The sequence below is a fragment of the Periplaneta americana genome, chromosome 5, assembly GCF_040183065.1.
Source record: "Periplaneta americana isolate PAMFEO1 chromosome 5, P.americana_PAMFEO1_priV1, whole genome shotgun sequence".
NCBI classification, from domain to species: Eukaryota; Metazoa; Arthropoda; class Insecta; order Blattodea; family Blattidae; genus Periplaneta; species Periplaneta americana.
Genome location: NC_091121.1, coordinates 113,801,559 through 113,828,534, shown reverse-complemented (window position 1 = coordinate 113,828,534; position 26,976 = coordinate 113,801,559). Strand labels below are relative to the sequence as shown.

At 35.6% G+C, this 26,976-nt stretch overlaps 1 protein-coding gene across 2 annotated transcripts in view; it reads left to right on the top strand.

Moving 5' to 3' along the window:
* Window positions 1-26,976, top strand: part of LOC138700080 (uncharacterized) — a 433,777-nt gene that overhangs the window by 97,010 nt on the left and 309,791 nt on the right. Inside the window, exon 2 of one of the 2 annotated variants that reach the window (XM_069826394.1) lies at window positions 7,046-7,076. The exons of the other annotated variant lie outside the window; for it this stretch is intronic. The gene's annotated coding sequence lies outside the window, so the exon portion shown is untranslated. The remainder of the gene's footprint in view (window positions 1-7,045; window positions 7,077-26,976) is intronic. 2 annotated transcript variants of the gene reach the window in all.

The window sequence follows — 26,976 nt, the reverse complement described above, 5'->3', positions numbered from 1 at the left end:
AAATAAATAAATAAATAAATGAAATAAAGAAAATATTTCTGTTCACCGTAACAGAGTTGATTTCGTTAAATGAATTAATTGTGTATATGATATGATATATGATATTATATATATATATATATATATATATATTTGATGTCAACATTTGCATCATTGTAATGTGGACCTCACAATTCTTATACAGTATAGGGTAAACTTTGGTAATTTCGTGGCAGTGGTTATTTCGTGATACTTTTTCTTTGCTCTTTTGTGAACTAACCAATGGTGTTACGAGATCCAAATTTCCGCCAAGGGATTGCATGTGTTGTCCAGTTTCCAGAAACATACAGATAAGCTTTGTGTGACTATTGTAGTTGCTTCAGTGAGCTTTTATGTTTGGAGAGAGCAAGTTTGCGTCGACTTCTCAGGCATACAAATTTTGTGCATGTTTGTAATTACATTACAGGCTTATTACTAAAGGTAAGCATATGATATTTGGCACAAAGATTTATTGTATCTTCATGAAATTTTAGGAAATGTTTTTGGAATTTTAGATACATCTGTAGTCGCCATATAGGCTTAGCTTTACTGATAGAAATCTTAGCTGTTTGAGGCGAAATTTTGTTGAGCATTAAGTGTTACAATTTTTAAAATATTATAAAATGTATTACAATAGAAATTTTAGAAATCTGAAGACAAGATGTGATAACAAAAAGGAAAACGGAGACGCAATGGGTTCAGTTAGCTTCTGTTTGATTTGTTAACATGCTAAGTGTCAATGATGAGTGCAAGAATTGTGACAGAATATGGAACATGGCTCCACCATTTTGGACCGGAGACAGAGGCAGACAATGGAGTGGCATCATGCAAATTCACCAAAGAAATAGAAATTCAAAAGTACACCTTCGGCAGGAAACGTTATGGCTACTGAGTTTTTCGATTCAGAAGGACTCTTGCTTGTGGACATCATGCCACACGGAGCCATCATTAATTCTGACGGGTATGTTGCAACTCTCAAGAAACTTCAAGTTCGACTGAGTCGTGTTCGACGACATCGGAAGAAGCAGGATGTTCTGCTATTGCACGACAACGCACAGCCATATGTCGGTCACAAGACCACAGACCAGATCAGAAAATTCGGATAGACAACACTGAAACATCCGCCTTACAGTCCTGAATTGGCACCGTGCGATTACCAAAACCTGAAGGATCCCTTCGTGGAACGAGGTTAGAAGATGACTCCCTTGTGCACGCTGCTAAAGAGTGGCTCAGACGTGTTGGTCCAGACTTTTACCGTGCTGGTCTACAGGCCCTCGTTCCTAGGTTACGTAAGGCAGTTGAAAGGGACAGGGATTATGTGGAAAAGTGACATTTTGTTCCTTAAGGATGCATCTACATCCTGTGAAAATAGCAAAGCTGTAGGATTAAAATGTAATTTTTAAACAAACTTTATGCATTACTTTTGGACTTACCCTAGTAATATAGGCAATAGTAAAGTCCGTAATAAAAGTGTTCACCCTTTCAGGGCAAAGAAGATCCCTTTTCAATTTCAATTTTTACTTTGATTTCATTCTTATTATGTGTTGACGTGTATTTCTATGTTTTCTTGCTATGAATATTAGACGGAATTACTATGTTTGAAGTCTTGTAACAATAAATGAGAATTTCATTTGACTGTAATGAATTTTTCCACAATTCTTCTACCTCTCACGAAATTATCAATGCAATATCACGAAATTACCAATGTTATCACGAAATAACCAACCTTTCAGCTTAAGTTGTAAAAGTGGTTTTGGGCACATATTCAAGAACGTATCCAATCTTTTATGTCTCCAGATTTGTACAGCAAGTTATCGTCTTTTAGATGAAAAAATCGGAATAAGGATATATTTACACATTTACATTTTAGATTAGTTTTCATGAAATTATCACGAAATTACCAATGTTTACCCTATAGAGTAGGGTAAACTTGCCTAATGCCGTGATACCCCTAATCCCGTCAAACTTTTTTTAAACTGAATGTCAGTCAAAACTTTCCGTTCGATCATAGTGCCGGACGTCATTCTCGAAATAGTGCATATTTCACCTACTTTTGAGACATCGGTGAACTTCCTAGCGAGATATTCAATCCCATGATAGTGAAAAAAAAACGTATCACGGAATTAGGGGTATCACGGTATTAGGAACTTTACCCTATATACAGTTAATGTGTATAATGTATAATATATATATATATATTGTATATACTAGTTCAGTAATATTATCGATCTATTTATATTTTCTGTAATACTCGTATGTAGCACTAATATTTTGTACAGAGCTAGTTTCGCAGTGTTAGTGCGTTTATATGGTCAAAAAGTAGCTGGACAGACCATTTCAATTTAGTAGCAATCCCACTTACAGTTGTCATGCTCCATTATTATTAAGTACCGAAGCTAAGTTATACCTTTCGTAGCGTCCTGATATTTAGGGTAGTTTGAACTCCAAAACTCCAGGATATACTAACCGATAACTTTCGTAACTTGTTTGGGAACGAAAATGCGCTGCGTGGTTATAATGTTGATATGTTATTTACATTTCGGATTTATTTCATTCCTTCAAGATTTTATAGCTAAAAGAATTGTGTTTCGTGTACATCACATATTATTTCACGAACTGCTACGTTGTAGTTATCTAGTTTTTCCTTTTGAAACGACACACACACTTTTTTGTATGCTAATCTGCCATCTGGAAATTTTGTTTATAAAAATTGTTGATAATTTCTTTTCTTCTCACGTATGGCGTACTTCATTTATTAATGCCAAATCTTTATTTGGTTGGTGCTATGACTCTTTCCCCCAAAGCTTCATTTGCAGCCTTATACAGTAGGTATATGTTAGTTAATTTCTTAAGGATAAATAGATTAAAAATGAAGAAAATTGATCAACTCACCTTATATTATTTTTAGCTCTTACAGTTACATTCTTAATATTATTTTATGTGAATCTAGGAGGTAGCTTTAGCTTAAACTGAAGACGTATAATTTCCTTATGCTTTCCTGCTCTCCTGCTGTAGAATGACATTCTGTCCTCACTATTACTTATCCATCTTTGTGGAATTTTCAATTCTGTTACAAACAAGAAGTGTTCTGAAATTTATTCTGGACCTCTATATGATCCTGTGTCTTCTGCCAAATATAATAGCTTAGTATTTTGTCAATGTCTTCTAGCTGATCATATAAATTTATGAATGTACTTATGCCGGTAATATACAGACTGAACCATAAGTACAGTAATATAATTAATTTCAGGAAATTATTCTTTGAGTTATTTCAAACGAAAAACTTTAATACAATTTTGCTCGTTTTTGCTTCGTTTTCGAGATAGAAATTGTTTTATATGAAACATTTCTTAGCTTGTTTTGAATAGGCATTGATTGAATTCCCGATATGGTCAGTCAGTTTAAGAGGGTAGTATATTGTGACAACAAATGATTGAAAGAATTTTAGTTTTGTCCTTTACTCTCGACCACAAGCGTTTACTCATACTGAGGTAAATTCTTTAATTTATATTTCTGTTTTATGTAGCCTATATAATAGCTTTTAATGTATTTTTGTTTCTATTACATTTAATATGTGTTTATGTGATTTTCGTATTGTAATAATTGTGACAATATATGTACAAGTATATTTAAATTTTAATGTTGATAAAAATGAAAATGTGCAGAAATTTGTTCCAAATAAATGTAACATTGAAATAGTCTTTGCGCAACGAAAAGTGGCATTTGTTCGGATAAAATTTCTGCACATTTAAAGAACAAAACTAAAATTCTTTCAGTTATGTATTATGATGATACATATGTATATCAGTATTCTGCCCATGGGCAGATCTTTCACTGCAAACCCAGCATTCTCCAATCTTTCCTACTTTCTCTCTTCCTCTTAGTCTCGCACGTAATCCATATATCTTAATGTCGTCTGTCATCTGATATCTTCTTCTGCCTCCAACTCTTCTTTCGTTCACCATTTCTTCCAGTGTATCTTTCAGTAGGCAGTTTCTTCTCAGCCATCGACACAACCAATTCCTTTTTATTTTTCTGATCAGTTTCAGCATCATTCTTTCTTCACCCACTCTTTCCAACACAGCTTCATTTCTTATTCTGTCTGTCCACTTCACACGATTCATTCTTATCCATATCCACATTTCAAAAAATGCTTCTTCTCGTTTCACTTCACTAGCCTCTTCCTTAGTTCTTTTTCCAGAAGCATGCAGAAGATACTCCTTTTTCTATTAAAAGCCTATTGTCTTCATGGCTGCAGCTCATGTTACTGCTTATAGTACATCCCAAATATTTGAAGCTGTTCACTTGCTCTAACTGTTTCATTTAGAATCATGATACACAGCTCTCTTAAATAGAGTGAGCATATTAGTAATTAAAACAATGACGTTCCCAAAACACGCTACGGAAAATTTGAAATAAAACATTTTTTATCTCGAAAATGAAGCAACAACGATAAAAATTGTATTAAACATTTTTGTTTGTAATACCTCAAGGAATAACCCCCTGAAATTAATGATATTACTTACGGCTCACTCTTTATATTTTAGGTTTTGGACAGAAATGTCGCTTCAAAATTTTTTGGTTAGGATTTTCCAAATTCATTCAAAGTATTTTCAGCCTAACTGTTGGTTAAATTTTCAATGGAGCTATTGAGAGCACGTGGTACGTCATAGTCTGCTGTTATTATAATGTAGAGTAGCCTATTTACATATTCCAAGTTTATATGTACCTACTGCTGTACTCTTTCATACAATTTATTTATCGCTGTCTTACTTATGTCATTCTGGTGTTTATATTCCTACTATTTGAAGGGTTCAGAGCTATAGTGGGCCAAGCGCAATTTATTAAAATCGGAGAAAACAAGGGTGTAAGTTAAGTGAATACCATAGTTTAATGAAGATTTATATAGCATTTAGTTTTAATGTGTATACGTTATAGTACTTGCTATATGTTTCCATTGAATTATCGTAATAACTTCAATTTATACCTTGTTTTCTACGGTTTTAATAAATGGCGCTTGGCCCACTATGGTTCTGAACTCTTCATTTTTAGATAGGTTCGAGAAATTATATTTGTCATGTTTATAATCCTGTCATTAATAAAATTATAATTATGAAGCTCTATTTGTTCATTCCTTTTCTTTTATTAAGATGGATACTCCATGTAAAGCGCATGTTGTCGTTGTTCAACTCCTGAGTAAAACGTAATGCATCCATGAAGATGCTGAGTGTCTTTCAGCTTATTTTGGTTTGTTAGTATAGCCATATGAACAATCACTTCTTAATCTCTTTCTGTTTCTACGTTACTGTCCGTCAGACTTCTAACATTGTATTAGTTTGTGCCTAAATTAATTCCTTTCGCGATATCTAATATGTACAGAAAGAGCAAGGGATTTTCAACATAATCGTTCATAAATATTTGAGAGATGCATGTAAGAAATTATAAGGAGGCTATGATATAAAGTTATATTATTCATGACTACGGGGATTTTATTTATGGTTTATAAAGTAATTAAAATTTTAAAATATTTTAGGAACTTCAGCATCTGACATCGAAGTTTAGCACCGGAATTTTCCGCAAAAGTCGGATGTAGAATCTCTACTGTCATTCAGAAAAAGTGTAAACCTAGTAGCCAAGATGGCATTCTGTAGCTATTATTCTGATCAACAGTTCAAATTGGGAATTTTTACCTGGCTACTGTCATTAATGTGTTTGGAACTCTCTTTATACGTTTGCGAGTTATGAATTGCCTGCTATTTAATTTAATTGGGAGAGACATTTCGACACCGCTTACATACGGGCTATGTATTGTCAACTCACATCGATATTCTTAATCTTAGTTGAGCTTTTAAAATCGGATCACATATGGATGAATCTGTAAACTCTTATTTTTTTTTAAGTAAAGCAGAGGTACATATTTAAATAGAGTACAAATAGCAGCCTCTTCTCTGAAAGACTGTACCTTAGTACAGGTTATAGCTCCTTTTAGTTAATTACAGAGGGCAGATTTCTTGAATAATTTCGAGGGAAAAATTGTTCCGGAGCCGGGTATCGAACCCAGGACCTTTGGTTAAACGTACCAACGCTCTACCCACTGAACTACCCGGGAACTCTACCAGACACCGATCCAATTTTTCCCTCTTTATCCACAGACCTCAAAGTGGGCTGGCAACCGTCAAGCAACCAACATTCAGTGCACACTAACTCTGTGCGACTTAAATTGTGGTTTTCTGTTAACGAACAGTGACGTGTATTATGCAAATCAATCTTTCAGATATAACTCCCTGTAATGATTTATTGTGTAGGTATTAAGCTTCAAACTACGATTACTTATCTGTAATTAAGCTGTGATTCTTATGATTTGTTATTAATGTATATGTATATTGCTTCTGTGGTTCCTATGAAGATTTTGTTGCATGATAAGCATATCACGTTTTCTCCACGAGCACAACAGAAGAATTTTTCTTCCCAATCTACCTAAAATGGGCGTTTATGAGTATTCGCTGAGGTTGACATGTTCAACATCGCAAAGACAATCCGTCACATCGACTAAGGGTCGCTTACAGAGGGGTGGATGTTGGGGGGAGGAACGTGACGTCAGAACCCTCCTAGCTATTGGAAGTAATCATGATTACCTGTTTCCCCACTGTAAAATGTCAAATAATTAATGTATTGCTGATATCACAAATAATATAGAATTGAAAGGAGCAATGTAATACATATTATGCAAGTAAATGAAGGTGGTTAAATCAAACAAGTACAAAAATTATTGTTGGTTAAATTAAATAAACATGTGCTGCCAATATCATTGAAATTACACCCACATGTAAGTTAGATTAAGCAATCTATTAATATTACATTCAACGTCATATTCATGTTCAGTATTATAATATTTAAGGTATTTTAAAATGCTTTAGTAGATTGTTGCTATTTTTTTATTTTATATTTCTTGCGTATTATTTTTAAAGTTAAAATGAGTGATTTCATTACGATTTGATTGTATGTTTTATTTTTTTTTTTTTTTCAGAACTTGGATCTTAACAATTTCCTGGAAATAGGTAAGTAGATACGGACACAGTAAGAGAGTTCGGAATTCGATTCTAGACATGTATGTTACACAGAATAATTTTAGAATAGTTTTCCAGTGAGTCTGTTTCCCCTTCTATTCATAGTGTACCATTTGTCCTATAAAGCGACATTTGTTATCCGTGAGACGCCATCATCGCAAACTTAGGCTACCACACGCCAGAGCGATGGCAACTTCGCAAACGATGCATCAATTATCTCTTCTTGCTTCCAGAATTACCGCTTTGACTCTCAACAAATCTCAACGCCAGGGACACACATTCTTTTCTGTCCTTAACAATAATATTCATATGTCCCCGCATTATGCCCTCAGGATCGATTGGTTAATAATCATTTATTGGAATCATCTCATAATCAATTAGCAAATCCAGGGGCGCCGAACTGATGCTCCCGGTAGAGGCACTGGTGTTGTAGTTGCTTTTAAAAACGTTGCCTTTTGACCGAAGGTAACCGAATGGTTCTCACCAGAAATGCAAACCGGTACTCCACAGCGGTGGATTAGCTCAGTAATTAGATGCGTAGGTGGATCGGAAAGTAATGCACAATAATAAAAAAAAACATTTAATAGGTAAACAAAAATAAAATATAGACAAATGAACTCGCATCTTTTAGCTACTTTTCTACATAGGCGTCAAGTTTCTCAACACATTTCTCCCATCGTGGTACCAGTTTCAGTATACCTTGTTATAGAAGTCCTTTCAGTTGGAGTATAGCCATCTGTGGACAGTTGATTGCATTTCTGCATCGGTCGCAATGCATTGGCCGGCCAGGAATTTCTTCATGGCACCAGACAGATGAAAGTCCGACAGTACAAGGTCTGGACAGTATGGCGGATCCTGGAGCACTTCCCAACCAAATGTGTTGATTTTCTCACGAACAGAAGCCGCAACGGGGGGGGGGAGCATTGTCGTGAAGAAGTTTGACATCGTCAGCATTAATGTTACGACGGTTGTCACAAAGGGCACGACGCAACTTTACCAACGTTTGAATGTAGGCTGCAGCATTCACAGTTGTCCCGTGTTTAGCAAAGTCCACAACAAAACACCATGCGTATCCCAGAACACTGTCACAAGCACTTTCTTAGCGGATTGCGTGACTTTGCATTTTTTCTTTACTGGGGAAACAGCATGTTTCGACTTCATAGAGGCCTGCTTTGTTTCGGGCGCGTAGTGGTACGCCAGGACTCATCACCAGTGTGTCAGAAAGTCATGTCCTTCTGAAGCGTAACGCCTTAAGTTGTCCAAGCATGTCATCATTCGCTGGCCCTTGTGGTCGTTTGTCAGGTTCTTAGGCACCCAGCGGGCACTAAATTTATGAAATTCCAATGTGTCATGCACGATATCGTACACCGCACCATATGAAATGTTGAACTACTGAGATAAGGTTCGCAGTTGGATCCGCCAGTCTTTCAAATTACCATCTCAATGCCTGAGACATTACGCTGGGTTATAGCTGCAGCCCGGAACGTGGCGAATCACAAAGGTTCTCAAGGTCGTCTGCGAAGAATGCTCACCACCTGGAGATGCTGCTACGGTGCATACAGTCTTCTCCGTACACGCCACACATATCTCTGTGAATTTCACTCGGGATATGTCCTTGAGCCTACAAAAATCGCGCAACACTTCGCTGCTATTCACAAGTTGACAACAGTAACATGTACGCCATCTTTGTTGGGTAGTTCACGCTTGTCTCGCTAGAGCTGCACATACAAAACAAATTATGTCTGTTGTAAAAACTTCAAACTATATCTCGGTAAAATGTCAACATCCCAGCAGCAACACCAACGCAGAAAAAAATTATTGTGCGTTACCTTCCGATCTACCCTCGTATATATTTAATAGAGATAGAATAAAAGGGGACTGATTTTTTTTTCAAATTTGTCATTCAGTCATAGTTTTTTTACCTGTCATAAATTGATAAAGGGACCCCCAGCTTCACTTTCCTTCCAAGCGAAATCATATTAGTGGTTTTTATTATAATTAGATTCTGTCTTCCTACGTCGTATATGAACTCATACTGAGCATAATAACCTTAAAGTAAAATTTAGATATCCAGTCGTAAGGAAATGTGTTTGTAGTCTTTCTGGTATTGGCTTGTATGTTATCAGTGAAGCGATGGCAAACAAAACACAGTATGATTTACGCAGGGTAGCGGTTTGAATTGCTCATTCGAGCTACTGCACCGGAAAGCTACTACTTTCCGGAACACTGCTCAGTATCTTTCAAATCAAACGGTCAATTACGATCTAGGTCACGGCGACACGTTCGTACTTCACCGTAGGTTAGATCTGGAAACCACGTCCACGAATTATTGGACAGCCTCAATTTACAACTCTTTTTAATGGCAAATCATCTTCATAATCACCACCACCACCACCACCACCACCACCACCACCACCACCACCACCACCACCACAGCCATCATTAGTGGCCGTACTTTGTCCCTTGAGATACGGAGTTTTTAAGTGAATGGATGCGTGCGTCTAGCAAGCGAAGTACTTGACTGACGGCTTACCCTACTCTTGTTTCGTAAACTGGGGCAGAACAAAATATGGACCACTTTAGCAATATTACACTGTTGTTTAGCTCGTTACAAACCCTAGCATACGAATATGCCATTAGGAAAATCCAGGATAACAGAGAAGGGTTTGGAATTGAACGGGTTACATCAGCTGCTTGTTTATGCGGATGACGTGAATATGTTAGGAGAAAATCCACAAACTATTAAGAAAAACACGGGAATGTTACTTGAATCAAGTAAAGAGATTGGTTTGGAAGTAAATCCCGAAAACACAAAGTATATGACTATGTTTCGTGACCAGAACATAGTACGAAATAGAAGTCCACACCTGTGGAGTAACGGTCAGCGCGTCTGGCCGCGAAACCAGGTGGCCCGGGTTCGAAACCCGGTCGGGGTAAGTTACCAGGTTGAGGTTTTTTCCGGGGTTTTCCCTCAACCCAATACGAGCAAATGCTGGGTAACTTTAGGTGCTGGACCCCAGACTCATTTCACCGGCATTATCACCTTCATTTCATTCAGACGCTAAATAACCTAGATGTTGATACAGCGTCGTAAAATAACCCAAAAAACAAAGTACGAAATAGAAATATAAAAATTGGAAATTTATCGTTTGAAGAGGTGGAAAAATTGAAATAACATGAAGCAACAGTAGCAAATATAAATAACATCACTACATAATGGAATAATAATAATAATAATAATAATAATAATAATAATAATAATAATCACCATCATCATAATCACAGTAATAGCTAGTAAGAGTAAAATGTAGATGTGTTTCGTTACATGTAATTCTGAAGAGTTAAATAAGTACAATTTAGTGTTAAATAAGACAGTAAGGTGGATCGAAGGCCTGATTAACATAATGAAGGAAAATTGATATATTAAAAATAAATATTCTACAAAGGTAATATTTGAAGAAACATCATATTCTGGAGACGAAAAGCAGTCTTTCTGACAATCAACTTTTGAACGCAGTAAATGTCTGACAGTCCTTTACACTATTCACACTAAAATACGCTATTTTCACTATTTCACTATCATAAAGAATAAAGACTTACATGATCAAATATTATGTACATTATTGTACATAATTTACAAAATTAATATCCTATAGTATTATCACAGTCCAATATACAGTCACAAAGCTCAATATGTAGGGAGTATGCATCCAATGACAGTTGAACTTTAGTCACTAGCTACTAGGATCGCTACTATCGCACAGTCTATTGTTCCTAGTACTCTTAGTTGCTAACCGCTTGGAGCATTGTATCTCGAGCAATGCAAAAAATCACCTCAAGCTTCGTGATTGTATGTAGGCCTACTAGACTGTGATATTATGAAATAAAATAGCTTGCATTACAGTACACAACACTGTATATAAGCTTTATATTGTAAATAATGTTTAATCATGTTTATTAGCTTTACAAGTTGAGGTTTGCGAAAATTCGAAGCGTCTGAGAGATTTCTTTGGCGATTTACTTGCGGCTTCTTATCGAGAACAGATCCCGTTTTCCTAGGTTTATTAACAAGATTACGCAAGTAGCTTAGTTTTGTGAATCAGAATTACCGGGAAATAAATTTCTTTAAAATTCGCCTCATTCTTCTGCACGAATTTTTTTTCAGACGCTGACTGAGTTCCCGGGTAGCTCAGTTGGTAGAGCGTTGGTACGTTTAACCAAAAGCCCTGGGTTCGATACCCGGCCCCGGAACAATTTTTCCCTCGAAATTATTCAAATCAATTTATACCTGAAAGGTTGATTTGCATAATTCACGTCACTGTACGTTAACAGGAAACCACAATTAAAGTCACACAGAGTTAGTGTGCACTCAATGTTGGTTGCTTGACGGTTGTCAGCCCACTTTGAGGTCTGTGGATATAGAGAGAAAAATTGGATTGGTGTCTGGTAGAGTTCCTGGGTAGAGCGTTGGTACGTTTAACCAAAGGTCCCGTGTTCGATACCCGGTCCCGGAACAATTTTTCCCTCGAAATTATTCAAAATGATTCTCGTTTTATTTTATTTCCGCCAAATAAAATGTAACACAATCATATTTGGTTTAAAACTTGAAGGGAAATCGCGATACATACCATAGTGTAAAAAGTATATGGTTATTCAAAAGTAAGTTACATAAATTTAGAAACGGATTTAACATTTTTTTTTTTAATTAACGTATAGACCTATACAAAATGGTAACATATTTGTATGTATCGAACAACGAGATTTGTTCATTTATCACAGTCTTTTCTTTTGGTTAACATGGTAACTGGTTTTATTTATATGTATCAAAAGTAAAATTACTTCTTATTGAATATTTAAATCACTCTCATTGACTGTGTTTTAAAATAATTTTGACTTTACAAGATCGAATTAGTGTTTATCAGTTGGTATTATATGAATGTAAATGAAGTTTAACAAACGGCATACGAAAATTCAAAACAAAACATAATTTACCTAACACCTGGCCAGCGCTCTTTCCTGATATCAATCCAGCAGATTTTTGGCTGTGGAGTTTTTTGAAAGACCGATTCTTTTAACTAGACTACCGACGAACTAAAATATGCAATTTCGCTACAAATTCAAGACATTCCACCAGATCTATTAGTCAATGCAGTTTACAACATAGAAGAAATATTGTTACTAATTGAGGAACAAAATGACAGACATATTCAAAATTGAAACTGAAACCAATAAACCCCATATCTTTATGAGTATAAATGTGTTCCTGTTTTGTGTACCTATATCTAATTCTTAAAAAAGCGTATGGCGATGTCAAAATGTATTTTACTTTTAAATAACCTTATATAACTATATATTTTTTTAATTAACTCTCTTTATCCACCACAAATGGCAAAATTCACGTTATATACAAAAATGCATTATATCTAGTATAGGTGATTAGTACATAAAATCTTACATCTTACACATGACTCAACCCATTTTTCAAAGGTTGGTGACATCTCTCTTTATCCAGCCACCCGGGCACTCAGTATATTTCAACATACAGATGTTAAATGCAACATTTGCGGGTAAGCGATCTTTAAGTGGCTTAACTTGGTCGTGGGCCTCAGAGTATTAAAAGCACTACGACTTTCTGCTATCTCTCTTCCCCCTCACCGCAAAATGTAACGTTGGACAGAGACAGAGATATAATAATAATAAGGACCGATGTAACCAAGCTTATTTAACTTTAATTGTTACTTATAGTCGTTTTAATTGACGCTGAAAGGAACAAGGCTTTTCACCAGCACAAATTGGGTTTTAAACTGTCATTAAACTACATTTAAGTTAATTGGTCAATATTTGGCCATTTAAATATTTAATCCTTCATTAACGACAGTAATTTTCATTATGGCGAAGACAAAGATAGACTTGGTATTAAAAATGATTATTTCTTACCTAGATGGGTGAGGATAACTTCCTAAAGAAGAGATTAGTTTAATACAATGGACGAAAAAAACTTTCAAATGCAGTTTAGGTTAAACAAAACAATAAGCGTTGTACATTTTGAATGGTACAAAAGGTGATTTAGAATTTCCAACTGATAGTTATTTCATATTATTATTTAAATTCAAATTCAAATTCAAATTTATTCACAATTTACATTTGAAATGAATACAAATGAATATATACCCGAAATGAGCATATGCTCGTGCTCGGGTACAGTCCAGTAGTCTACATAAATTTTAAAGAGATCAATAATAAAGTTGATGTTAGAAATAATAGTAACAATAATAATAATAATAATCATAAAATTATAATAAGTTAATAGAATATCCGTGACGGAGATAATACAAAGATAATAATACAAATTAAATCATTAATAATAATAATAGTAATAATAATAATAATAATAATAATAATAATAGTAATAAAACAAAAATATTTACAATAATAAAATAGGGCTAAATACTAAGACGGATAAAATAAAATATAAAACCACTAGCGAGAGTTAACACAACTTAAATAAGCATATAATAACCAGAAAAAAAATGATGAACTCGAAAATCAACAGAAAAGTTCGATGTATAGCAGACGACAGCAACCGCCGTATTGACATTGTGTTGTGCATTATTGGTAGTAGGGGGGCCGAAGGTCTACGAAACTGCCGTTCTCTTCGAATCTTCTCATACAATCATGGGAAGTTAATACTGAAAAACAAAATGTCTACGAGTCAAACTGTTCGCTAATATATACCAGGATAAATACAAATAATACTGAAATACAATATACAAATATTAATCAAGTTTCAGTTATAGATCTCCCCTTTTGTGCAAGAGGTATCATAACAAAATATTTTATGAATGGCGGGGAAAATATAAATTTCAATAACTCTGTAGTGAGAGAGATAGTGACAAGTGCAATCAAGTGTATATGTGGCAATGATAAGAACTCATTTATTGGAGATATACACTGTTATTAATTAAGAAAATGGTCTTATATTTATTACAATGTTTTATCTTATAGGTTACATGCATCAGATAAATAGAATAAATATTAGTAACATATAATGCTGGTAACACTTAAAAGATAATAATAAAATTTATCAAATATCATACAAACATTTTCACTTTATTTTTAAACTTAAGAATATGTAGATTGCTTAGGTCTGGATTATTTTTCAATACTGAATTGTATAATCTTGGTCCATAATTCCTACTGTGTCTTAATCCAGCTATAGTGTGGCATTTAGGTTCTGCCAAAAGAGTTGGGACATTTCTTCTGGTGTTATGTATATGTTTTTCAGTTATAAAATTCATTCGATTTTTGTGAAAATAAATTAGTACTGTATGTTTATATATTTGCTCAATTTTTAGTACTTGGAATTCAGAATGAATAAATGATACACTTATTGAAGAAACGTTTAATCAATCTTATGTTACCTGAAATACAGCAACTAAAGTACTCGTAATTTGAATAACAAATTTATCATGTAGGCCTAATATTACATTTGAAGGCATTGGAATGGCGCAAATCTGTGAAGTCTTTCCATTTTGCTTGTTGCATGATATTTTCTTGCATCTGCTTTCATATTATTCCGTTTTGTCTTCAATATTGCTGGAGATATTGGATGAGGTTTCCTTGCATTGAAATCTCTCTGTACATTTCAAACCTTTCTTCTAAAGTCTACCCATCCATCTTTTTGTTTAGATGATTTTAATAATTGAGGAGTTGAATGCAATAAGGGCCCTCGGGAGGTTTGGCCCATTTTGCGTTCAACGGCTTTTTAGAATCTTTAAACTTTGCTTAGTATGCCTGCTAAGTTTGGTTATAGTATTTTAACAACAGAGCTCAGGAGAGGCTGGAGAGAGAACGAGTGTTAAACTCTCACTTCCGGTATCTTCTTCAGCTGGTGTTGTGTTATGTGCAAAAACTCAAGTTTTTGGCTAAAAATAGTTTAGTAAAGAGCAAAAAGGTGATAATTATTTATTTAAGGAGATTTTTGATAAGTATTACTAAGATTAGCCTTGAATAATGAGTACAGAAGATATTGCATACTCTTCTACTGTAGATGGAGAAATTGACTCAGAAGGTAGTCAGGAGCCTGGGCCTAGGAAACAGAATCAGCGAATCGAAAGGAAACGAAAACGAAATAGAGGCACACCATATTTGAATACAAGTGGCAATTTGTAAGAAGTAAACTCTATGTAGGTTATTTTACGATCCTTTATCAACATCTCAGGTTATTTAGCGTCTGAATGAGAGGAAGGTAATAATGCCGGTGAAATGAGTCAGAGTCCAGCACCGAAAGTTACCCAGCATTTGCTCAAATTGGGTTGAGGGAAAATCCCGGAAAAACCTCAACCAAGTAACTTGCCCCGACCGGGAATCGAATTCGGGCCACCTGGTTTCGCAGCCAGACGTGCTAACCGTTATTCCACAGGTGTGGACTATGAAGTAAATCTTTTCAACTTGTTAGTAAATGTTGTCCTAAGAAATGTTTCGAAAGAGTTTATAATCAGGTCGATCGTTTTAATTGTTTCTATGATTGTGATGAATCATCTCGAATGTGGTGTGAAAAAGTCCTTACAAAAGCTTAACAAAATGATGATGGGAAGAAGAAGAAGATAATGAAGATGATTAGGCAAGTGAAGAAAGAGAAATGAATGTTAGACTACTATTTTTATAAAGCTGTGAACATTAATAACATAATATGAGTAATAACATTTGTTTGCATTTTTTATTAATATGTAGCTTAAGTTAACTTTTTAAAGTTCAATACACATTCTTTCAAGATGAACTGTTTGTAATTTTATTCTTGCTTATTATTTTTAAATGTTAAGACAGAATACAACCAAATATATGTATTTATCATTACCATAATATGTAATCAGTCTGTAGGACTGTTGAATGCAAAAAGGGCCCTTGAAGTGTTATTATTAAATTCATCTCTCACACACTTATAATGATGTTAACATCCAAATTAAAGTGCAATCCTGCCAAAAATGGCCAAAAAAACTAAAAAATATAGTAGTGTTACTATGGAGCGTGCCATAACATTTCTATGGTAATTTGACAACTTTGAAGGTCATTATCTCAAAACTGCTTTTTGTGGGTTGGGCCCTTATTGCATTCAACTCCTCAATTATGTTTTCAGATTACCTCTGTGTATGACGACATTTTACTCTCGTAATATAACAAATGAACTCACTAAGTATATAGGTCTCTGCTTACATTAACAAGGCACATGCTTTCGAAAATATGATTTTATCAACTATGATTCCGAAGGCCGCGATGACTTAATTGGGATTTAAATTGACTGACTTTATTATAATTGTGTATTAGTTTGGTGAAATGGAGACGAATTAAATACGATTTAACTTCCATATTTAATTTATTATATATTAAGTCAACTGCCATTATACAAGGAGCGCACACAGTTAAGTGACTCGGTGGCCGGGATTCCACAGTAATATGCACTGTTGCTCGAAGAATCTGCGTGAAGATTAATTTTTTGGTCCTACAGAATACGTCTGTTACGGTAACAATTAATATTGGAGGAGAAAAATTCGCTCCGGCGCCGGGGACCGTAACAAACGTATTCTGTAGGACCAAAAAATTAATCTTCACGTAGATTCTTTGTGCAATAGTGCATATTACCGGGAATCCCGGCACCAAGTCACTCAATTGAGTGCGCTCCTTGTATAATGGCAGTTGACTTAATATAAAAATGTGAATATACATGTCGAACTTGGAGACAGGCCATAAAGGGAAAAACACTGAAAGGGAGAGATTCGATCCGGTGCTGTGGATTGAACTTCGACGTAGCTCAATGGTTAGAGCGCTTGTACATAGAGCCAAGGACCCCGGGTTCGATCCCCGGCGCCGGAGCGAATTTGTCTCCTCTAATATTAATTGTTACCGTAACAAACGTATTCTGTAGGACCAAAAAATTAATCCCTACGTAGATTCCGTATTTAAGTTAAATTACAATGAGTTAATTGTGGATTAGTAACATGTTGGTGAAATCGGCCTTAAGTGTTACACATTCTCGGTTAATCGAGCCACAAAAAGAGCTGTTTATTATGCTGACGTATACTGTTTCTTCCACAGGAATTCAGGCCACACTTATAAGGTGTCCAAACGCTGAAGATTTTTCCAACTGAATACAATATGCTTTTCGTCCTCCTGATGGCTCAAAATTCAGACAGAACCTTTTAGTATTCGATTGCTGTAGTTCGAATTCTTACTGCAAATATGAATAAATTCTTCCTATTAAATTATTAATGTTATGTCTACATTAGCCAATTTTTAAATACAAGTAGTCAAACAAAATGCGTGCGTTACGTACGTAGACAAGAAATGTAAATTCAAATTCAAGTAATATGAAGTAGGACCAGAGATCTGTGAAGGCGAAGGAGAATCGTCAGTTGCCCGGGGCAGAATGCAACTTATTTGTTTTCATATTGTGTAACAACAGGTGGCGGTCAACGCTCTTGTTTCCTTTTAATATTTTTTGTGTCGGTTGCCACGCGAAGCCAACCAAGGTCCTGCCAACAGTGAGTAGCGCAGCTGCTGTGGGCAATGGCCTCAGGGATCACCTTCTTCCGTTCCGTCTGCCCTAGAGCGTCAGTCTGTCGCCACACACGCTTCGAAATCTCTGCCCAATTACAAACTTCTTGTTTTTCTTTTTCAACTACTTAGAAGATTTTTATCCTCTAAACCTTTTTGTGGGTTACTTAGTTATAATTAACAGAAGAAATCTCGTTAAAATAGAATTCTAACCGTTGCGTTGTTCTGAATGTAAAGTAAGAAACTCCTTACCTTATCGTTAATAATGTATAATATCTTGAATAGTACTCATTAATATTATAAGGGCCTGGGCACTGTATCATCACAATCTAGTATATACACTCACGAAGTTCAATATGTAATAAATGTACATCCATAGATAGTTGCTAAACACTAGGGTTGCTACTGTCTCCTCATTACAGACACTGGGGAATAGTACCTGCACAGTCTATTGTTCCTAGCAACCTCATCAACTCAAGCTTCGTGACTATATATACTAGACTGTGGTATCACCACCCCTTCATTTCTCCCTCCAAAAGTATTCTGTCTCCATGTAGGTACATACAATAGCAGAAGTTGAACTCGGAACCATAGCCTTCTGATCAGGAGTGTGTAAAATGGTGGAATATGGCAAATCAATTGTAGGTTTCATTTAAATTTCCAAGAAGCGTGGGAACAAAACTATTTGATTATGAATAAAAGTAAAGCTCAATGCCGCAACAGTTCAATTGAGATTTATATGAAGCATTATAATAACAACCATCACTTCGATCTTGAAAATAAGAAGGATTTTGGTAAAGATAAACTTATAGGTAATGGTTTATATTAAGGGAACTGTGCCTAATATCGCACCCATTTTGAAAAAGTAATATTTCAAGTATTAATATATTACAAAAATTTGAAATAAACATGGATACTTAATACGGGGTTATTATGTTTATATCAGCGAGGTCAGATTTGAAAATTACTTTTATTTTGCATTTATTTTTCAAGTACAAAGGAAAAATTGCAAAAACGGTACTAGGAGAACTAGTGCTCCTAATATCGCACCCCTCTTTTTGTGGAAAATACATAGGACAAATGCTAAGTTTATTGTACAGAAACAAATTTTCTTACGTATTTATTACATATATGTTGTATTTAAGCACAAAACATGTTATTTTTTAAAATAGCATACGAATACAGCTCGGAAATTATAAGATTTTCTGATACAATGTGTTTGACAGTAAATAACTACACATTCAACTGCCAAGGTATAGAATGTCTGTTAGTTAACGGTATACATAGTCCAGATATTTAGGGAACCAAATCTAACCTTCCAAACAATAAACACAAATGAAACTTTTGTAGTCATCCTCTCCAGAACACTCTTCGTGGCACCAAATTCCACATTTCGTGCATACGATCCATTTTTCTCCCCTTTTGTCACAAGAAAACTTGCCGTTGCAATATGGACATTCTGCGTCATCTTCACTATCTTCATTATCAGTGGAGATGTATACTGGATCATCCAACTCTTCGCCTTCTGAATCTGAAGATATCTGGCTTTGTTTTTTCTGTCTCTTTCTCTGAGTAGGTACTTTATCAGCCTGCTTCTTTTGAACGCTTTTTCGTTCATATGTCTTCTTATCTGTGGGTGATTTCCTCTTAACATCATCAGCCAATTGGTTTTTATATGGTGAACTTGTTAGTAGAGCGGCAGAACCACTTTTACGTCCTCTACCAGTTGGATTTTTTTGTTGTATTGTAGGAACTGGTGAAATGTCAACAGGCGTAACAAAAGGTGTAGTTTGCTTCTCGACTGGTTTTGGTGGAGTTTTTGGCTCGTTGATACCGCTAGGGCCTGGCCGAGGTTGAGAAGTGTTGGCATCATGTAGTCTATTTGGTAAACCTTCAGGTGAATGGTCACTTGCTTCATGGTTATTTGGGGAAGCTTCTTGAAATTCAAAGTCGCTGAAGATATGGCGGTTGCAAGGATACAGACCAGTTTTTCTGAAGCCATTTGTAGCTACAGCAACAGTTGCTGCTTTATTGAAAGCTTCTCCCAATAGCATACCAACCTGGTAGTGAGTCACTACTCTGCCTGCATTTTGTTTGAGCCACTGTTCAATTGCTTGAGCATAGTAAGTTTTGAAAGGTAGCATAAATGCCACATCCAAGGGCTTCATCTTATGTGTGCAATGTGGAGGTAAACACACAATATGAACACCATTAGCACGTGCTAGTTCGAGGAGCTCAACATTTCTAGTGTGGGAATAATGCCCATCCAATACTAGAATTACTGGGTCATCTTTCGTAGGCTTCACATTGCTGAGAAAGTGATGAAACCAATGAACAAAACTTTCATTCTGAATCCAGCCAGATTTGTGACACACCGCTAAGCTACCATTTGGTGCTCCATCCAGAAGTTCGGTTTTCATGTTGACCCTTGGAAAAACCAACAACGGGGGCAGGAAATGGCCTGCTGCGCTCATGCAGGTCACTGCAGTCACTAGAGATCCCCTCTCTGCTGAAGATACAGATCCAACCTGCCTCTTACCTTTCAGACTAACTACTTTGTTGACTTTGTGTTGAACTACTGTCAACCCAGTCTCGTCACAGTTGTACAGTCTGTTTGGTGAATGGTTTATAATGTTCATCAGTGGTTCATAAATGTCAAAAAACTTAATTACGTTCTCCTGATTGAAGCCTCTGATCCTTGCCATAGACGTGCTTTGCGGTTTCCGGAGACTCAATTCCTGGTGTCTTCTCAAGAAACTGTGCAGCCATTTCCATCCTGCGGCTTCATCGCTCTTTGAAAATGGATGCTTCAAACCATTCAGAGATGCTAACTGAAAAGCCATAGTTTTAACATCCTTTGCAGATAAACCATAAAATCGCTTCTCCATTTCTAAGCAATATGAAACCAAAGAATCTTCGAGTTCAAATGGAAGTACAGGTTTTCTGCCAAGTTTCGTGCTCACTAGCTTATCTACATCCTCCTCTTTGCTATTGACTTTATCTTTTAAAGTATACTTAGGAACATTGAAAGTATTGGAAGCACGTTGCAATCCCCATGACTTTGTTCCTAACTGATATGATTGCAGCCTTCATAACCTCCTCTTTCCACAGCTTACGACATTTTGGATTCATCTGCAATGGCAATTTTTTATGAACCTTCGAATTACCAGATTCATTGTACGATTATATTAGTTTGCAGTAACATCGTCCTAATATCGCACATCATCATCCTAATATCGCACTGTGCGATAATAGGAAAACAGTAAGTGTGCGATATTGGGCAAATAACATACACGAAACATAATAGTTTGTTTCAATAAAAATAAAAAGTTTACAATATTTCTTTAGCGGATTAAAAATATTACACGACTAACTAAATCAAACTAACAGTGTATAAAAATTTTGCTACTTACCGTTAGTTGTACAATCGTCCCGAACAACGCACACTACAAATATTTTCACATTGGCTATTCCTGACTAAAGGCGTGTAGTGTGTATTGAAGCCCGTAGCAATCCATCTGCGGGCGCTAACGCTACTTTTAATTGAACTGAATAAGCTACTACTCCATTCAGGGTCTTATGCCTGCTCTCAACTCAGAAACCATGGGGTGCGATATTAGGCGCGTGTGCGATAATAGGCACAGTTCCCTTAATGAAATAGTTGTTACATGCGATAAAGCAATGTGTTATTTACTGTAATTTGTTGTGCAGGTTGAAATAGTCGGAGAGTTTCCAAGAATCCACAAGAATAATTTGTTAATGGAAAAATCAACCCACAATCACTATTGGTAGAAAATGCAATCCGATCAATTTATGGCATTTCAAAGACATAGACGAGTCATAGAGAAAAATACCCTTTTTCAAACGTCAGGTGAAATCAGCAAAGGATTGTAAGAATTATTACCTAATGACAAGTCTGCTAACTTAAGTAATTTCGTAGCTGAGATGCTGCCAATCTTTGAATCCACGTAAGTTATGTGTGCGAACAATTGTTTTCTAAAATGAACCTGATGAAAATTATTGCGCGTACACTTCTAACAGCCTCTTATCTCATAACTGCGTTACGTTTATAGAGAGCGAACAGTAAGTACTTACGGCTTTTAAGGAATCCGGAGAGTCATTGTCGCCCTCACGTAAGTCCGCCATCGGTCCCTATCCTCAACAAGATTAATCCAGTCTCTACATTCATATTTCACCTCTCTCAAATCCATTGTAATATTATCCTCCCATGTACGTTTCGGACTCCCCAAAGGTCTTTTTCCCTCCGGCCTCCCAACTAACACTCTGTATGCATTTCTGGATTCACCCATCTGAAACGTCTGGATTTAATGTTCCTAATCATATCAGGTGAAGAATATAATGCGTGTAGTTCTGCGTTGTGTAACTTTGTCCATTCTCCTGTAACTTCATCCCTCTTAGCCCCAAATATTTTCCTAGGCAACTTATTCTCAAACACACTTAACTTCTGTTCCTCTCTCAAAGGGAAAGTCCAAGTTTCACAACCATACAGAACAACCGGTAGGCCTAATATAACTGTTTTTTTTTTTAATTTTAACTTTCAGCTTTTTTGAGAGCAGGCTGAATGACGAAAGCTTCTCAACCGAATAATAACGCGTAAAAAGAACACCAGCACCATGGATGACTGCTGACATACGTAGTATGATTACGGACAGAAACACTGCATACAAAACGTTTAAACATGACAAGATAGAAATCTCTTATAATTATTATAAACTCTTACGTAACAGAACTACTCAAGCCATTAGAAACGCAAAACTGAGACATTTTCATAACATCTTGAAGGGGGGAGCTGACCCTTCCAAACTGTGGAGAAACTTACGGACAATTGGCTTAGGAAATCCCAGGACTCAGGTAGACAGTGTGCCAGTTTCTCTTGACGAACTAAATGACCATTTTGCAACGGTACAGTCAATAACCTTGGATACGGTTGACAAACAGCAGACAGTTAACGAATTACAGATGACTCCAATTCCGGATAGAGAAATATTTTTCTTCACTTATGTCACAGAAACTGAAGTGAGAGCGGCAATAAAACGTATTACTTCTAAAGCTGAAGGTGTGGATAATATTAGTATAATATTATTGAAGAAAATATTGGACATAATACTGCCGACATTAACACATATATTCAACGCCTCACTCATAACTTCTACCTACCCGAACCTCTGGAAGAAAGCCTTTATCCGTCCGATCCCTAAAATTAAAACCCCATTATGTGCAAATGATTTCCGTCCAATTAGTATCCTACCTGCCCTATCAAAAGCTCTGGAACGTATTGTTCACAAACAACTAATGAACTATCTAACCGAACATGCCTTACTGGACGAATACCAATCCGGGTTCAGAAATGGACATAGTACGACTACAGCACTACTAAAAGTGAATGAGGATATACGTGAAGCCACAGATGAACGTAAATTAACATTACTGACATTACTTGACTTCAGTAAGGCATTTAATACAGTTGACACGGACCTTCTATTATGTAAATTAAGACTTCTGCATCTTTCTGAAAGTTCTGTTACTTGGTTTGAATCCTACCTTCGCGAACGTCAACAATGTGTCATTGCATGCGATTATTCTTCAAGATGGTGTGTCGTGAAATCTGGAATTCAACAAGGATCAGTTCTCGGACCTTTACTCTTCATGATTTATATTAATGACGTGACTAAAATGATAAAACACTGCAAATACCATATGTATGCTGACGACTTGCAAATTTATTTGCATTTCCACCCTGATGAGACTAGTGACGCAGTAAATAAAATAAACGAAGACTTAAATTCGATTTCACTGTGGTCACACAAATTTGGATTAAGGTTAAATCCAGAGAAATCGCAAGCAATCGTAATGGGACATAATCGTCTACGAAGTACTCTTGATAGTGGTACTATACCACATATAACATTGAATGGGATTATTGTTAAATACAGTGAAACAGTTAAAAATCTTGGCATTTTTATGGATAGCGATCTAAATTGGAACACCCAAGTAACACACACTTGCAAAAAAATATTTTCTCAACTTCACTCTTTGTTTCATATGAAAGAATTTCTACCACTTAGTCTAAAAAAGAATCTTATTCAGACGCTTGTAATGCCCCATTTTGATTATTGCGATTCCTTACTAACTAATGTAAGTTCACTCTTAGCTGAGAGACTACAACGTGTTCATAATGTGTGCATACGATTCATCTGCAATACTCGTAAATTTGACCATATAACACCTTCCCTCCAGTTACTTTCATGGGTGCGTCTGAAGGAACGAAGAACAATACATTCACTGTCTCTTCTATTTAGAATCATGCATACTTCTACTCCGAATTATCTCTTATCGCGCTTTCAATTTCTTACAACTCTTCGAAACCGACATCAAGCACTTCTTTCTATCCCTCATCATAGAACGTCTCTATACTCATCCTCGTACACTGTAGAAATACCTCGTCTCTGGAATTCGCTACCTAATGATGTCAGGGACTGCCGGACTTTATCACAATTCAAAATTAAATTGGAAAATTTTGTCTTGTTTAATGCTTTTTAGATATTGCTAGAAGTGTCGATTTGTGTTTTTTTTTTTTTTACTCCAGATTAAAATCGCAAGTTTCTTGTTTATGTTAGTTAATTAGGATACAATTAATTATACTTAATCACTCATTTAAAGTTTGTGTGACTGCAACCTGTGTATATTTTTGTGTGACTTTACTTCGTTTATAGTGTTTTTTTTTTCCTTTTTATTTCTGTTATTGTATTTGTATTCCTGGTGTTGTGGAAGAGAAGGCCTGATGGCCTTAACTACACCAGAATAAATAAATAAATAAATAAATAAATAAATAAATAAATAAATAACAGGCTTTCCCCATATTTTTCTGCGTTTAATTTCCTCCCGAGTGTCATTCATATTTGTTACTGTTGTTCCAAGATATTTGAAATTTTCCACTTCTTCAAAGGATAAATTTCAAATTTTTATGTTTCCATTTCGTACAACATTCTGGTCACGAGACATAATCATATACGCTAATTTGTATTTTCGGGATTTACTTCCAAACTTATCTCTTGACTTGCTTCAACTAAAATTCCCATGTTTTCCCTAATAGTTTGTGGATTTTCTCCTAACACATTCATGTCATCCGCATAGACAAGCAGCTGATGTAACCTGTTCAATTCCAAACCCTCACTGTTATCCTGGACTTTCCTAATGTCGTACTCTAAGTTAAAAAGTAAAGGTGATAATGCATCTCCTTTAGCTCGCAGTGAATTGAAAAGCATCCGACAGAAACTGACCTATACGGACTCTGCTCTGCTTTTCACTGATACACATTTGAATTGATCGAATTATTATCTTGATAATACCAAGAGTGATCCGTAAGTAATGTCATTAATTTCAGGTTATTATTCTTTGAGATATTTAAAACAAAAATGTTTAATACAATTTTGTTGGTTTTTGCTCGTTTTCCGAGAGAAAAGTTGTTTTATATGAAAGATTTCATAGCGTGTTTTGGAAAAGCTATTAATTTAATTCTCAATATGATCAGCCAATTTAAGAAAGCAATGTATTATGATAATATATTATGTTTGAAAGAATATTCGTTTTGTACTTTAAATGTGCAGAAATTTGATCTGAACAAATATAACATTTTAAAATTCTTTTTCAGCAAGAAAACATAGGCCTATTAGCTTACACAAATCAGATCTCTCTAATTATTATTATTATTATTATTATTATTATTATTATTATTATTATTTTCACAATGTTGAAAAAATGCAGATAATAACACTAGGTACGTAAACTATTTAAAATATTTTATTTTTAATATTCAACTCTCTGTATTAGATATCTTGGAACGATCAAGTTGCAAACGCGAACTGACCTTGATTGTTCTTTGCTGGTACTACTGAACTGTAGATTAGCTTCGAAGATGTCAACCTTATACAGTGGATTCTTCTAAGTTCGTCAGAACAGAATTGAAAGTTCTGTCCAATAAGGGTAGTGGGTGTGGCAGGTGAAATGAATAAAAATTCTTATTGGTTATCCATCAGCGAATACAGTACTGTACTTGCATTTCCTGCCCGCCCCGAGACTTGCGTAATGCGTTTCTAGTACCACAGTGGGTTTCGACATTTCCGTCTCACAAACGGCACAGTTCTCAAATAGAAAAAGAGGAGTTCATTAATTTGAAATCAGTGATCAATATGGATGCCCTAATCAATAAAATATTTTGTTTTCCTTTAACAAAAATTTCACTACAAGACACAGAACCAATTCCCATTCAAATGCCAAACCCATTTCTTAGTGCCCGTATAGGGCGTGTCTAATTCTCCTACGTAAGCAGTCGAACTATAGGATGTCGAACTTGATTTCTGTCAAACTTAAGAGCTTCTACTGTATTTTAAATCACAAATAATTAATGTTTATTGTGATACGAAGTTGAGAACACATTAAGCTTGAAGTTCTGAAACGTTTGCCCTCATTCGATTTGAGTGTAATAGAATTCTCATTCCCTTCTAATAGCACAGAAGTCAGACAAGTTCTAAATCTAAAGTCCTCGAACGTCTCATTAGCATTATGATTGTAACTGCTTTCATAGTGTTCAGCCCAAGGGCAGGTCTTTCACTGCAAACACAACATTATCCAATCTTTCCAGTTTTCTCTCTTCCTCTTATTCTCCTCAAACGATCCATATATCTTAATGTTGCCTATCATCTGATATCATCTTCTGCTTTTTTGCAATTGTTATCCTCTTTTTGACTTCCTAGGAGCAGCTCATATTACTACAGGGAATATCTTTTAACTCTCCTGGAGAGTTGCTGATGACACAGTTATCGGTTGGCGGTCTCAGTGCTAGACTGGCTGCCGTACGGGGTGGGTGCATACTCCAATGCTGTTTAATTTCTGAGCTGTGCTTAATTATGTACGTGAAGTTAGTGATTAGTGTGTGAAGTGATTAGTTCAAATATCATTTTCATTACGAGAGAGTGTATATATTTATAATACGTACATAAAATACAGAAAATCTTGTGCAAACTTGTGACAGTTAATAATCATTTTATAAGAAGGTGTCAGCAAAGTGTAGCAGTCAACGGGGGGACATTTTAGCATAAAATATGATCTGAGTAAGTACAAATAACTGTACATTATTTGCCTGCCAGGAGAATAGTGGGTGCATAAATAGGGAGAGACAGTCTCTCTGCAGCCACGACCAGAAAATTCCAATTCTCCGGGACAATTAAAAGATATTCCCTGTACTTATAGTACACCCCAAGTATTTGAAGGCGTGCATGTCAAAACACAACTGAGTAACATTATTATTTTAAATATATTG